The 16,562-nt window shown below is 35.1% G+C and overlaps 1 pseudogene across 1 annotated transcript; it reads right to left on the minus strand.

Annotated features, from left to right (window-relative positions):
- Positions 1–1,062: 1,062 nt before the first annotated feature.
- LOC104673927 lies at positions 1,063–2,057 on the minus strand (annotated as a pseudogene). The gene has a single exon (XR_749579.2). The product of XR_749579.2 is annotated as an S-phase kinase-associated protein 1 pseudogene (transcript).
- Positions 2,058–16,562: the final 14,505 nt, after the last annotated feature.

Consider the following 16,562-nt stretch of genomic DNA (forward strand, 5'->3'; position numbering starts at 1 on the left):
TGGGATATCTAATGTGATTTTTCAGGCTTCAGTGTGAAGTGGATGAAATATTTCTCTGGATTATCTGCTCTGTATACTCACCAAATAGCCTTAGGTTGACTTACATGTCTTCTCGTGTACCTGACCTTGGGAACACAGGGCTATGAATAAGCAATGAATGGAATGGTTGCTGGCATATATGGTCACTCCATTGAAAATTACTACACAAATATTTTGATCTATAAATTCATCTCTTGTCGGTCAGTGATCACCAATCTGACCAGCTCTAGGTATAATGACAAATTAAATGTACAAAGTAGAAGACCACACACTGGGTTAGTAACCTCTCCAAAAACACATTCTTTCTTAGATTCTTACTCTTTAGCCTTGCATTATTTGAGTATGATTGCATTATTTGAGTATGGTTGCATTATTTCAGTTCCAATTTGAGAATTAGCTCATTGATGTATAATATTTGAAATCACTTCTTTATTATCCAAAAGCAATACAGACAGGTGTGGTGATGCACAACTGTAATCCTAGCTACTTGAGAGTCCGAGGCAAGAGGATCACTGGAGGCTAAGGGTTTCAGACCAGCCTGAAGTGAGACCCCGTCTCAGAAAACACAAAAGACAAAAACCCAGAACACATACACACAAAACAAAAGCAATATTGAATAAACATAAACAAAATGTAGAAAATAAAAATAGCCATAATCCTGCCACTGAGCAGTAACTACTATTTAAATTTTTACATACATCTTTTCCAAAAGGGAAAGAATGTGCAAACATATATACTGCTATATTTATAAAGATGAAATTTTTGTGTTCATACTTTTGTAGTCTCACAATGTTTCTGAAATTTATTTCCAGTTTTTTCTAAATAGCCTTCTACCATGTCTCCAATGACTACTGACATCCTACTAGATGAATAAAACATGTATCTTACAAATTTTGGGGCAATGAAATGTAGTTCTTGTTATTACAGACAATATTGTAATGAGTTCTATTGGCTAAATATTTTCCAGTCTTCATGAACATTCCTTTGATGTATCTTTTTTTTTTTTTTTCTATTCCAAAAAACTTTTTTGCAACTTGTTTTATTTACAATGCCAACTTTCAAAAGGTCACTAAAGTTAACTGGACAATAAACTAGGCAGAAATTGCTTTACAAAAAAGAGGGAAAGCCCAAAATGCCACTTATAGAGAACCCACAGTTCAGTTTTATTCAGAGCAAAGAAAAAAGAAACTTTCGATCATACTAGAAGAAACTCAGCCATAGGTTTGGAATCTATACTCTAACTACACATGCAATGAGGACAATATTCTGCTAATACAATTGACTTGCTGCTGCATTTGTCTACTGTTTGTCTAATATTAACAATTATAAACAGAGCAGTGCAACTAGTATTTGGAACAATCCTTACAGTGTTACAGTGTCAGGCACAACATTTCACTTCTCTTCACACCACTGGTTCTCTTTGCGTACCTGGGCTTCCTCCTCTTCAGTAAAGTCATTTTTGATATTGAAGGTCTTGCGAATCTCCTCAGGAGTCTTCCCCTTGATCATATTGGCAACAGTCTTGCATGTAACATCAAGCAAACCTTTGATGTCTAAGTAGTTTGCAGCCAGAATGAGTTCAAAAAGTGTTCCTTGGTCAACTTTCAGGAATTCTCGGTCCCAAACAGGGATATCGTCTGTTTGCTTTTCTTTGTTCTCATCGTCTTCAGGAGGAGGAGGAGGGTCATCCTTGTGGTGGGTGCACCACTGAATGACCTTTTTTAATATTGCTGCATTCACATTTGGTAGAGGAAATGGGTCATCATCTCCTTCATCATCCATTCCCAAATCTTCCAACATGGTCTTAATAGTCACAGATTGTTTGGCAATTTCCACATCAACTTCAAATATCTCTCCATCAGAACTCTGCAACTTAATTGAAGGCATGGTGTTCGGTGTTAAGGAGACTGCCGGCGGGAGGCTGACGAGAGCTAGGAGACGTCAGCTGAGGAAGAGAAAAGCTGAGGACGAAGCCACTACAGTGTCGCGGCGCGGCGTCTGCTTTATAGGAGAGGGCGCAGGCCTGATGTATCTTATAGACTTGGGTGATGTCCTGCTCAGACCTCCTGAGACCAGTGCACTCATCCCCCAGCTGTTGCGTTTTGGCTGCAAATGACTCACAGCTGCCCTTTTTCACCAGATAAATACCTGCTCTCAGTTAATGGAACCTACTTGCCAAAAAAGGCTACAACTCCAGCTGCTACAGGCGCCTGCAGTCAAAGACTAAGACCAAAGACCAGCCCTCTTGATTCAAGGTGGAGACAATCCTGCAGGGGCAATTTAGGCTCCAGAGCTCTGATAAATCAGCCAAAGATAGATTTTATCTTTGCTTGACCCTTTCCTCTTTCTTAAATATAGTCCTCACTCCCTTAAATGTTTTCCTGAAGAGCACTCCCTCAGTACATTACAATCTACTTGAATCCAAGACTCTTTCTAGGGAACATGACCTAAGATAAAAACGACTAACTAGAAGGTCTATCTATCCATCTTCATATATGTGTGTGTGTGTGTGTGTGTGTGTGTGTGTGTGTGTGTGTATATATATGAGAGTGCATACATAAAAAGCCATTGATTTTTGAGATATATATATATATATATATATTTTTTTTTTTTCCGAGATGGAGTCTCGGTCTGTTGCCCAGGCCGGAGTGCAGTGGCACGATCTCAGCTCACTGCAACCTCCGTCTCCCGGGTTCAAGCAATTCTCCTGCCTCAGCCTCCTGAATAGCTGGGATTACAGGCATGTGCCACCATGCCTGGCTAATTTTTGTATTTTTAGTAGAGACGGGGTTTCACGATGTTGACCAGTCTGGTCTCGAACTCCTGACCTCAGGTTATCCGCCTGCCTCGGCCTCCCAAAGTGCTGGGATTACAGACATGAGCCACCATGCCCATCCTATATATTTTGAAATTGTATATTTACTAAGATAAAATTCACATGCCATGCACTTCATCCATTTAGAGGGTGCAAATCAAGAATTTTAGACTATCTACAGATGTATGTGCAGGCATCACCACAGTCAATATTAGAACATTTTCATAATCACAAAAACAACCTTGTAGACTTTAGCTATCATCCTCTACCCATCTATCCTCTCTAGTCCTAAGTAAGCACTGATGTACTTTTGTTCTCTGTACATTCACCTAATTTGGACATTTCATATAAATGGAATAATATACGATCTTTTGTGACTGACTTCTTCCACTTGCTTATGGGTTCTTACATAAACAAAACTTAAGCTTGGCCAGTCATAAATGACCAACTGAGCATTAATTATACAATCTTTTCCCCTGGATAATCCAAATAAGGCAAGTGGAAGAAGTAAGTCACAAAAGTACTTAACTTTAATGAATTAACTAATTTTTTTGCTCTTCTGCATTCCCCCTATAAATGACTTCCCTTCAAATACATGTAGTGGAGCCCCATGCCACTTTCAGTTTTAAGTTTGGTGCTGATTGATGAATTGTTGTTTGCTCATATAAACTCCTAAAAATTATAATGTGCCTCAGTTTATCTTTTAATACTATTCATAATTTGATGATTATTTGGGTTGTTTCTTAAGTTTTTGGCTGTTACAAATAGTGATGCTATAAACATTTGTGTACAGGTTTTTGCGTGAACATGTATTTTCATTTCCCTTGGGCATATGTCAGAAAGTGGAATTGCTGGATCATATGGTAACTCTATGTGTAATGTTTTGAGGGACTGCCAGACTGTTTTCCAAAGTGATTGCCCACTCTACATTGCTACCAACAGTGTATGAAGGTTCTGATTTCTCTATATCCTCACCAACACTTGTTATTATCTGATTTTTGAAATTATGCCACTCTGATGGGTGCCAAGCGGTATCTTGTGGTTTTAATTTGCATTTATGTAATCTAATGATGTTGAACATCTTTTTTTGTGGTTATCAGTCATTTGTATATCTTCTTTGGAGAAATGCCTATTAAAACTGCACATTTTAAAATAATATTATTTATCTTTGTATAATTGAGTTTTAGAAGTTTTTATGTATTTTGGATACTAATCCCTTACTAGATACATGATTTGCAAATGTTTTCTCTAATTTTGTGTGATATGTTTTTACTTTCTTAATACTACTATACTGTCTTTTAAAGCAGAAATATTTTTTAATTTTGATGAAGTCCAATTTGGCTGTTTTTTCTTTTGTTGTCCATGCTTCTAATTACTGGTGAAGAAAACACCTGTTTTCTTCTGCGAGTTCTTTTTACCAGTCTTTTTCTCTGGCCACACCCAGCTGCTAAGTTTCCCTAATTACCTGGATGACTGCTCTGTTGTTTTCAGTAATTCTCTGTTGCGTAAATTGCTCCACAATGGATCCAGTCAAATTTGTGTTCTTTTGAAGGGATAGCTCCTAAAGCCAGTGTTTGAGATTTGTTCCAACCCCAAGATGGTTTTGCCTGGCTGTCTCTTTCCTCATTTATCTCTGGTAAACTATCTAGCGTGCAGTTTAGCTTATAGCTCTAGTGAATCTATCAGTTTCCTCTCAATTGCCTATCATCACAATCTCCATTAATTTATAGTATGTCCTTAGGTTTGAACTTCTCCACATTTTATTTCATGAAGTCAGTTCTCTGGGGAAGAGGTTCAGACTTTTCTCTCCTAAGGCCTGATATTTCCCCTAGACAAAATCTTTTGAGTCACTTGGCCAGGCTCAGTGGCTCACACCTGTAATCCCAGCACTTTGGGAGGCCGAGGCAGGTGGATCATGAGGTCAGGAGATCGAGACCATCCTGGCTAACATGGTGAAACCCCGTCTCTACTAAACATACAAAAAAATTAGCTGAGTGTGGTGGTGGGCACCTGTAGTCCCAGCTATTCGGGAGGCTGATGCAGGAGAATGACATGAACCCGGGAGGTGGAGCTTGCAGTGAGCCCAGATCGCACCACTGCACTCCAGCCTGGGTGACAGAGTGAGACTCCATCTCAAAAAAAAAAAAAAAAAAAAACACTTTGAGTCACTTTTCTGGTACTGGGAGCAGAGACAATGATGTGTTTCCCTTTGAGTGACACTCTCACTCTTAGGAGCTAAGTGCTTGGTATAGGAAAGTGCAGCACTCCTGGGTCTCCTGGTGTGGAATCCCTGAACTATGAGCCATTGTAAGGGTGATTAGACTCCAGTATTCTCAGCAGTACCATGCTTAAGTTAGATCCTCTGTCTCATAGTTTAGCATTAGGTAGAAAAAGGGAGCACCCACTTCTCAGCTGCACCCAGCCAGTAGTTAGCCTCACCAACAGGTAGCTAGTGGCAGGACGAGAAATTTGATTTCTTGCTCACTGCAGAAAGACAGTCCCCTGACTGGGATTTGGAGTGAGAGGGAACCTCATATTCCTGGCTGTCCTAGCCAGGAGTGGAGTTTTTGTCTTGCTAAGTTGGGGGCAAGGAGGGAGAAACTGAGTCTTGGCTCACATACCACACACTTTTATTCTTCTTACCAAATTTTAGTACATTGTCTTGAATTTTTTTTTATTTGCTATATGCTGTTAGGACCATTTCTAGATACTTAAAATTTCTTTAAAAAATATTTTTCACTGGTTTTACTAGAGAGCAGATCAACAGAGATCTCCAAGCTGTCATGCCAGAGGTAGAACCTGGACCATTGATTTTTTTCCTTATTTTTTGTGATAAAATATGTATAACAGAATTTACCATCTGAACAATTTTTAAGTGTAAATTTCAGTGGTATTAAATGTATTTACAATGTGCAACTATCACCATCATACTATTATGATTTATGTAGAATATCTTCTCCTTTTATTTACAATGTATTTATGTCTTTGAATCTAAAGTGAGTCTCTTGTGGTTAGCATGTAGTTAGATCATATTTAAAAAAATACATTCACTAATCTCTGTCTTTTGATTGGAGAGTTTAATCCATTTATATTTAAAGCAATTACCAATAAAGAAGGACTTACTTTAGTCATTTTGCTATTTTCTATATGCCTTATAGCTTTTTATCTCTCACTTCTGCATTAGTGTCTTTTGATTATTTTGTAAAAGAAATGCTTAAATTTCTTTCTCATTTCCTTTTCTATGTATTCTACAGCTTTTTTTTTGTGGTTATCATGGGGGTTAAATTTAACATACTAGAGTCTTAACAGTCTAATTTGAATTTATAGCCATTTAACTTCAATAACATGCATAAACTCTGCTCTCCCCTTTTAGCTATCGATTTCACAAGATTTTGTCTTTATACATTGTGTATAAAGCTCTTTCTCCACACTTTTTGGTTGCTAATGTTAAAGGATTATGTGTCTCTACGTTGTGTGCCTAAAAACATAAACTAACAATCCTTTAAAATGTATTAGTGTCTTAAATTATGTAGAAAACAAAGTGTGGAATTACAAACAGTTGTTATGATAATATTAGCTTTTATAATTGCCTATGCATTAACTTAATTGAGATTTTTAATTCTTCACATGGCTTCAAGTTGCTGTCTACCATCCTTTCATTTCACTCTGTGGGTTTCCCTTTTGTATTTCTTATGGGGCACATTTAGTAGTAACATACTGTCTCAGCTTTTATTTATCTGGGAATGTCTTTTCTTCTTCATGTGGGAAGGACAGTTTTGCTGAAGATAGGATAGTTGGTGATGGTTATTTTCTTTTGGCACTTTGAATGTATCACACCCCACTGCCTTCTGGCCTCCAAAGTTTCTGATGAGAAATCTGCGAATAATCTTCTTGAGAATAACTTGCATGTGATTAGTTGCTTTTCTCTCGGCACTTTCAAGATTCTCTCTTTGTCTTTCAAAAGTTTGAGTATAATGTCTTGATGTGGATCTTTTTGAGTTCATATTACTTGGAGTTCATCAATTATTTTAGATGTTTATATCCATGACTTTTGTCAAATTTGGGAAGATTTCAGTCATAATTTCTTCAGATATTTTTTTTCTGTGACTCTTTCTTCTCTGTTCTCCTAAGACTCCTACCATGCTTGTTTTGGTTGATTTAATGGCATCCCACAGGTCTCTTAGGCTCGGTTCATTTTTCTTCAATCTTTTTTCTTGTGCCCCAAATGATACTTTTTTATATTTCTTGTTTTTGTTTATTAATACATAATCCTTGTACATATTTATGGGGTACATGTGATATTTTGATACATGCATACAATGTGTAATAATCAAATCAAGATATTTAGGATATCTATCACCTCACACATTTTATTTCTTTGTGTTGGAATATTTCAAATCTCTTCCAATTATTTTGAAGTATACAATATATTGTTTTTAACTATCATCACTCTACTTTGCTATGAAACACTAGAACTCATTCCTTCGATCTAACTGTATGTTTTTACCCATTAATCAACCTCTTTTTATTCCCCCTTGATTCTTTGCAGCCTCTGGTAACCTTCATTCTACTCTCTACCTCCATGAGATCAACTTTTTTAGCTGCCACATATGAGTGAGAACATACAATATTTGTCTTTTGTGCCTGGTTTATTTCACTTAACATGATTTCCAGTTCCATTCATGTTGCTGCCAATGACAGAATTTCTTTCTTTTTTTTGGTTGAATAGTATTCTATTATGCATATATACCAAATTTTCTTTATCCATTCATCCATTGATGGAGACTTAGCTTGAGTCCAAATATCGGCTATTGTAAAAAGTGCTGCAATAAACATGGGGTTGCAGGTATCACTTTGATATATTGACTTTTTTTTTTTCCCTTTGGATAACTACCCAGTAATGAGATTGTTGGGTTGTATGGTAGTTCTATTGTTAGTTTTTTTTTTTTCCCCAGAATCTCCATACTATTGTTCATAATGGTTATACTAATTTATGTTCCCACCAACAGTGTATAAAGGTTTCTTTTTCTCCATATCCTCAACAACATTTGTTATTTTTTGTCTTTTTGGTAATAACCATTCTAACTAGGTTGAAGTGATATCCCGTTGTCATTTTGATTTGCATTTCCTTGATGATTAGTGATTTTGAGAATTTCTTGTCATATAACTCCTAGCCATTTTTATCTCTTTTAAGAAATGTCTGTTCAGATCCTTGGCCTTCTCTTAATGGGATTATTTATGTTTTTGCTGTTAAGATGGTGAGTTCCTTGTATATTCTGGATCTTAGTCCTTTGTTGGATGAATAGTTTGCTAATATGTCCTCCCATTCTACAGACTGTCTCTTCATTCTATTAATTGTTAAACTTGATAATTTCCATTGTCCTCTTTTCAAGTTCACTGATTTTTTTCTTCTGTTTTCTCTAAACTGTCTTTGAATCCCTCTAGTAAACTTTTCATTTAAGTTACTGACTTTTCAGCTCCAGAATTTCTTTTTGGTCTTTTAAAAGATTTTCTGTCTTTTTACTGATGTTACCATTTTAAGTCACATATACTTTTCTTGATTCTTTCGACATCTCCTTTTAGTTCTTTCAGTGTCTTTAAGATAGTTGTTTCAAAGTCTTTGTCTAGTATATCTGCCACAGGTCTTTTTCAAGAATAGTTTCTGTTGACTTATTTTTTTCCTTTAAGTGGATCATACTTTCTTGTTTTATGGTATGAATTGTGATTTTTTGTTGAAAACTGGACATTTAAATCTAATAATGTGGTAATTGTGGAAATCAGATTCTTCCCCTTCCCCAGCATTTGCTTCCCTCTTCCCCCACTCATTTGGTCCTGCATACTGTGTGAAGGTTGCTTCAGGAACACAAATACAGCTTCTTGACATGGAGCTGTGGGTGGAGGATGAGTAGCCGCTACTGTACTAAGAGCTGAAATGGACAGAAATTAACCATAATTTATCATCCAAACCTGGAGTTGGAAATTTCAAGTCTTCAATAGACTCCTGAGTTCCAAAATAGTTACATTAGACAGAGTCTGCCAATGTAATTGATGTCTAGATGGGTAGAGAGATATCTGGTGCTTCCTACTCTGTCATCTCCCCAGAATCCTCTGGACCATTAATGTTTATGACATTTTAATCTGATATACAAGCTTACAGTAAAGTTGCAATGGTATAAGGAACTCCCATATATACTTTATTCAGATTTGACAGATTTTATATTTAGATTTCATCCATTTGCTTTATCATTCTCTCTCTCTCTTATATGTATAGGTGTGTGTGTTTGTGTGTGTGTGTGTCTATGTATATTAGTTCTTTTCTAATCATGTGAAAGTAAAATGGGGACAACCTGCCCTCACCCAAATATTTCAGAACATATTTTCCAAGAAAAAGAACATTCTCTTACAAAATCCCAGTACAGATATCAAAATCAGAAACTTAACATTGATAAAATAGGATTCTTATCCACAGTTTGTATTACAATTTCAATGGACTGATATTAATCTTATAGCTATCTTCCCTTCATCCCTTCATTCTAGCATCCAGTCCAGAATCATCATCATGCAGTGCATTTACACATTTAAGGTTGCTATGATTTCTTGGAGAAGTAACTGGCCTGCTTATCATTAGGTAACATCCTATATATGTATACACATTTAGGTATGTTATAACTTAATATATACATATAAAGATAATGAATTTGGAAGCTTATTATACATTCTAGATACAAATTCTTTGTCAGAAATATGTATTGCAAACATGTTTTTCTGGTTTGTAGTATGCCTATTCATTTTTTTCTTCCCCCCCACCCTTTTATTTTTAAAGAGACAAGATCTCACTCTTGCCCAGGCTGGAGTGTAGTGGCATGATAATAGCTCAGTGCAGCCTTGAACTCCTGAGCTCAAGTGATCCTCCTGCCTCAGCCTCCCAAATAGCTGGAACTGCAAGCATCCACCACCATGCTCGGCTAATTAAAAAAAAAATTTTTAGAGATAGTGTCTCATTATGTTCCCAGACTAGTCTCAAACTTCTGGCCTCAAGCAATCCTCCTACCTTGACCACCCAAAGCACTGGGATTACAGGCATAAGCCACTGTACCCAGCCCCTATTTATTTTCTTGATAGTGTCATTTGATTGAGAAGAAGTTTTAATTTTGATAGTCTAATTTAACATTATTTTTATTTTATAATTTGGCTTTCTATATCCTAAGAAACATTTGCCTGTCTTTATACCTGAAAGATATTCTCCCATTTTTTTTCTTTTAGCAACTTTGTAGCTAAATCTTTTTAAGTAAAGTTTTTTTAGCTTTTACCTTTAAGTCTATAATCCATCTCAAATTAATTTTGAGGCTTAATATTTTTATAGAGAAATATGTGTGTATGGTGTGTGTGTGTGTGTGTGTGTGTGTGGGTATGTCTGTGTGTATACATAAAGATATACTCGAGACTTGGTAATTTATAAAGAAAAAGAGATTTAATGGACTCACAGTTCCATATGGCTAGGGAGGCCTCACAATTATGGCAGAAGGCAAAAGGCATGTGTTACATGGTGGCAGATGAGAGAATGAAAGCCAAGCTAAAGCGGAAACTCCTTATACAATCATCAGATCTCATGAGACTTATTCATTACCATGAGAACGGTATGGGGGAACTGCCCCTATGATTCAATTATCTCCCATTGGGTCCCTCACACAACATGTGGGAATTATGGGAGTACAATTCGAGATGAGATTTGCGTGGGGACACAGCCAAACCATATCATAGATCTTAATTTCAGGTAGTTTGAGTCCTTGAGCTGTTCTTCATTTTCCAAACAGCTTTAGGTATTCTAGGTTCTTTGCTTTTTCATGTAGATTTTAGAAAAAGCTCACCAGTTTTTACAAAATGCTGACTGAAATTATAATTGAATTTGTGTTGAATTGCTAGATTTGTTTGGAAATAATTGACATCTTAACAACATTATTTCTAATATATAAACATGGCATATAGATCCATTTATTTAGGTCTTCTTTAATAACAGAGGTACCTAATATTTATATCTCATATGTCTTTGTTAATTCAATACATTCCTAATTATTTACTATTTTTGATGTTATTGTAAATGACATCAAAAAACATTTACCAATGGTTTACTACAAGTATATTCACTTTATTTCTCTATATTGAGTTTCTATTCCCAGACCTTGCTAAATTCATTTAGAATCATTAGGATTTTCTACCTAAACTGTCATGTAACCTGTGAAGAGAAACTGTTTTACTTCTTTCTTATTAATCTTTATCTTTTGTATTTACTATTTATGCCAATTGCACTGGTTAGCACTTACATACAAGGTTGAATATAAATGGTGAGAGTGGACATGCTTGTTTTGTCCTTGATCTTAGAAAGAAAGCATTCACTATTTCACAATTATGCATGATGTTAACTGTAGGTCTTGCTTAGATGTAATTTATTAGGTTAAAAAATTTCCCTTCTGTTTCTAATTTGCAGAGATTTATTATACATGGCTGTTGAACTTTGTTAAATGCTTTTTCTGCATCTGTTAAATGATTATGTGATTTTTCTCCTTTATTCTTTTAGCATGATGAATTGCGTCAATTGATTTTTGCGTGATAAATCAAACTTGTATTTCTAGGGTAAATTTCACTTGGTTGTGCAATATTTTTCTTTCTATGTTTGCCTAGATTTTATTTGCTAGTATTTTTTGGGGATCTTTGCAACTATATTCCTGAGAGATGTGTGTCTTGATAAAGCTATAAAAGAAAAATTTGTATTATAGGATGATAATGTTTGCAACTAATGAGTTGAAAAGCTGTAAAGAAAAGTGTTGAAATTTTTGAGAAATTTGTGGATTTCTATATAAAGAAAGAAAGGGTTACAAATACTTTATTGAAAGTTGTGATATAGTCTACATAAACAAAAACTAACACTGGAATTTGGGGTTTTTGTTTTGCTTTCATTTATGCAGCAAAGTTATTTTGTCTAGATAACAGATATTTTTTAATTAATAAATTGTTCTGTTAACTCTGCTCTTTTTGAATACTTTTAAATTACTTTGGAAAAGGATCACTTATTTTTTAAGGCTAAAAATGTTAATAGTCATGGTTACTTATTTAAAATTATTGCATGTAACTATTTCTTTTCTTTGGAGACTTGTGACTTATGTTCTTGTCTTCCCTGTCGAGTCTTTTTGATTTCCCAAATCAGGTCCAAAATTTATAATAATAAAACTGTTAGGATAACCTTTATGTTTAAAATTTCTTTGAGCTTCCTGGAGTGACCACTGTGAAATACAAAGATTTTTTTCTTCTTTATCCTTGTAAGGGAAAGACTATAGGAATAATTATGCTTGCTTGGCATTCTCTACATTTTAGTTAATTCAAAGCTATTGTGAGAGCACTTTTGTTTACCAAACAGAATAAAGAAACAAAAACAATACAGGATATCAATACATCAAAAGAGAATTTCAGCCTTCCTAGGGTATTTATACATAAATAAAATGTTAATATGAATATATTTCAATGACTGTGTATCCTTCATATTAAAATAAACATTACCATGTTTATGTACAACAGCAGAACAATATCTTCAGAAAGGTTTAATTCTAGGTTTAAATGCTCTTGTCAATCAGAAACAATCATAATACAATTTATGAAATAAATAAAGGGCCTAAAGGTTTGTCAATTTTCTTACTTTTCATAAGATAATCTTTCTGCCAGCATAATCAGTGACTAAATCATTACAAAATTGATTATATGTTGCAGCTCATAGAGGGTTTTATTCTCTTTCATTCTGCTATTGTTATTGTTATAATAAATTAACCAGAGCCTTTAGTTTTATTATTCACAGGGATTTTTGCTTCTTTTTTATTTTTATTTTTATGTGACAAATTATAATTGTATACATTTATGGGGTACAGTGTGATGTTTCAATATCTGTATACATTGTGGAATGATAAAATCAGGCTAATTAATATATGTATCACCTCAAATATTTATTTCTTTGTGATGAAAACATTTAAATTCCTTGCTTTTAGCTATTTTGAAATATACAAGTATAGACAACATTTACATTCACCTAATGGCCTCTAATTTAAGATTAAGCTCTGGAATGTGTGTTCTGGAAGGAACATTAAAAGAATCTGAGTACAGAACTATAATAGGTTCTCTCTCTTACTATGCTGTGAGGAAGCTGGGTCATGTACAAGGCATTCTGGCCTGCATCTCCAGCTAAGGTCTCCACCTAAGGCCAGCATGAACCATCAGACACATGAATGAGCAAACTTTCAGATGATTGCAAACCCCATCCTTCAGGCTGTCCCAGTCGATACCTAGTAAACCAGAGATGAGCTGGCTTTACAAGCCCTGCTTGGGTTGCAAATCTATGAGCAAATTAAATGTTGTTTTAAGCCACTAAATTTTGGAAAAATTGGTTATGCTGTGATAGTAGCCAAAATTGATTTTAGTTCTGGAACACAGTAAGTGAAACAGATAATACAGAAAATATACTTACTTACAGGTATCACTGACATCATCACTACTGCCAGGTGACTGAGTCAGAATTTGTAACAGTTGACTTCAGAAGCAAAAACAATATGAAGTAGGCAAGACTATTGGCACAAGATTCCCTGATTCTAAGAGCCACTGATTACCATGAGCTTCTTTGCATAATTTTGTTTGTTGTACTCTTTGTTGCTGTCTTCCCTTTGTGAAAAAGGATATTAGTAGGCAACCTTGTTCTTTAGTCGCAATACTCCCAAACTCCTTATGCTTGCCAATTATCAAATGTGACTAATTCTTCAAATACTATAACATTGAACAACTCATATTCAAATTAAAGGGAAGGCCATTGTTTATCTAAAGAAGATCCAAATAGATGATGAGATATGTGGGATATGCTCCAAACTTTAATAATAATCCTTGCCACTGGATATACAAATTGACAAAAATGATTTTGATGTATTGGAAAATGATTACCCAGGGTAAATATCACCAGAAATATGTGGAGGACCATTTCTACTTTCTGAAAAAACATGGGTTTTTATAAACTAAAGATATCTTTGCCAATATGATGAATTAAACCAGGTGGAAATGTTGATAATTTGAGTTTAGTTAATAACTAGTACAGTTGGATTTTTTCATTTTATTAGATTAACAAAACTTCTGTTACGAATTGATCATGTTGATTATCCTCCTCATTAATAAATATTCGCACCTTTCTACTGATTTATAAGAACCTTTTACATATATTAGAGATATGAATAACTGGTCTATCATATATTTGCGCACAATATTTAGCTTATAAATAAAACATTTTAAATAGTGTTCCAAAATACAGACATTTGTAATTTTTTTTGTAGCCAGATATACCAACTAGTTCCTTAATGATCTGCTTTTGGTTTCAGGCTCAGAAAGCTTTTTCAAATTCAAGATTACAAATAACCACCTATATTTTCTTGTATGCATTCATTATTTCAGTTTTGTAGAATTCACCAATGAAGTCATCAGGTCCAGCGAAGCTATTTGTGATCTCTTGAGATTCCATATGAATTTTAGGATGTAAATACATTTTTTCTATAACTAGGATATATATGAATCATTTTAATATTAATTATTATAAAGCACAATAATTAAGAAAATTCAGACTCCAAATATTTGTTTTATTTAATTGTCACATAACCTTTAGACTAATTATTTTCCATTACATATTTTATTATTTTTGCTGACAATCATCCTATTTTGAGTCTCTACATTAAATTTCACATTCTTTGTTTGTTTCTTTTTTTTTTTTTTTTTTTTGAGATAGAGCTTTGCTCTTGTTGCCCAGGCTAGAGTACAATGGCGTGGTCTCAGCTCACTGCAACCTCTGCCTCCCAGGTTCAAGTGATTCTCCTGCCTCATCCTCCCAAGTAGCTGGTATTACAGGTGCCCACCACCACATCCAGCTAATTTTTGTATTTTTAGTACAGATGGGGTTTCACCATATTGGCTATGCTGGTCTCAAACTCCTGACCTCAGGGGATCCACCTGCCTCAGCCTCCCAAAGTGCTGGGATTACAGGTGTGAGCCACTGTGCCCAGCTGACATTCTTTCTTTCCAAAGTATATTTCTAATTGTTTCCTTCTTTTCCATCATTTTATATGTATACTTATTCATTCAGCAAACATTTATTGAGTTCACTGAAAGCAAAACACTGTGCTAAAAATTTCTTTCAAATTTCTGATCAAATTTCTGTTAGCAAGGCACTAGTATCATAAATGCTAGGATGGTATCAAAAAGCAAGGATCATAAATGTTATATTCAAGGACATAAGTTAGTACCCTCGAATATAACTTACTCATATTGAGTTAACTTATTGCTGAACTTCTTCATATTGAGTTTCAATATAGATCTAATTTGGGGAAAAGTATTTTAATACATGTTATAAAAATCTTTGTTGTGATCTCGGCTCACTGCCAGCTCCACCTCCTGGGTTCACGCCATACTCCTGCCTCAGCCTCCTGAGTAGCTGGGACTACAGGCGCCCACCACCACGCCTGGCTAATTTTTTTGTATTTTTTTTAGTAGAGACGGGGTGCGACAGAGCGAGACTCTATCTCCAAAAAAAAAAAAAAAAAAAAAAGAAAGGAAAGGAAAGAAAAAATATTTGTTGCAAATCAGTTTTTTTGAATTTACTGAATAAACATCTATCAATATTTGAAAATAATTATTCTGGTGATTTAACAAAAGGATTTACCCCATGTATAACAGAAGAAATCATTAGCTTTAAAATTATAATTATAGAAAAATACTCTATAATTTATATTTAATAGTAAAAAGAATGTCTGAGGTCTAAGAAGCATGAGTAAAAATATTATAGAATGATTCTTAAATAAATTAAAAAAATGTGGAATATACCTGTTCCTGTTAGAAATTGATTTGTTGATTGGTAATAGTACTTATAGATATATATGTCTCAGATGCTTAAAAATCATTTCCAGTCTTGAGATTGCATTGACATAGAAATATTTAAAGCTTTTTTTGTGGTGCAACTCTCATGTCTCCAAAATTGCCTTTTGCCCCATATTTGAGATACTGACATCCTACCCATCCTTTATGGTGCTGGTTATTTGACACCCCGTGTCAGGGGTCCTCAAGACCACACTCAAGTTCCATAATTCACCAGAAGTACCCACAGAACTCAGAGAAGCTGTTATAGTCATGGTTGCAGTTTATTACAGCCAAATGATACAATTGGAATCAGAAAAAAAAGGTGCACAGGGCAGAGTTCAGGAGAAACCAGGCACAAGCTTCCAGTCGTCTTCTTCCAGTGGAGTTGTATGGATAGTGCTTATTTTTCCCAGCACTGATATGTGACAATGATGAAGTATTGTCAACCAGGAAAGTTCACCTTAGCTTAGGTCTACAGAGTTTTGATTGCAGGTCTGTTATGTAGGTATGGGGCACCCATGTGGCCAACCTTGGTTACTTAGCTTTCAGGTCATTCAGAGGTCAGTCTGATGCAGCATGGCCCAAGACCCCCACTGTAAATCACATTGCTAGCATAAACTCCACGGTGTGGCCCATCGCCCAAGGCCCCAGACATACCAAGACAATCTGATCAAGTGGGACATTCCTAGGGCTTAGAGCTTTTCTCCAAGGAACTGGCCAAGGGTCAGCCTTTTCTTTGTAATGTGTAGGGTTTGAATAACCCAGGCCTGTTGAGTTAACCCTT

Source organism: Rhinopithecus roxellana, chromosome 5 (genome assembly GCF_007565055.1).
Source record: "Rhinopithecus roxellana isolate Shanxi Qingling chromosome 5, ASM756505v1, whole genome shotgun sequence".
NCBI lineage: Eukaryota > Metazoa > Chordata > Mammalia > Primates > Cercopithecidae > Rhinopithecus > Rhinopithecus roxellana.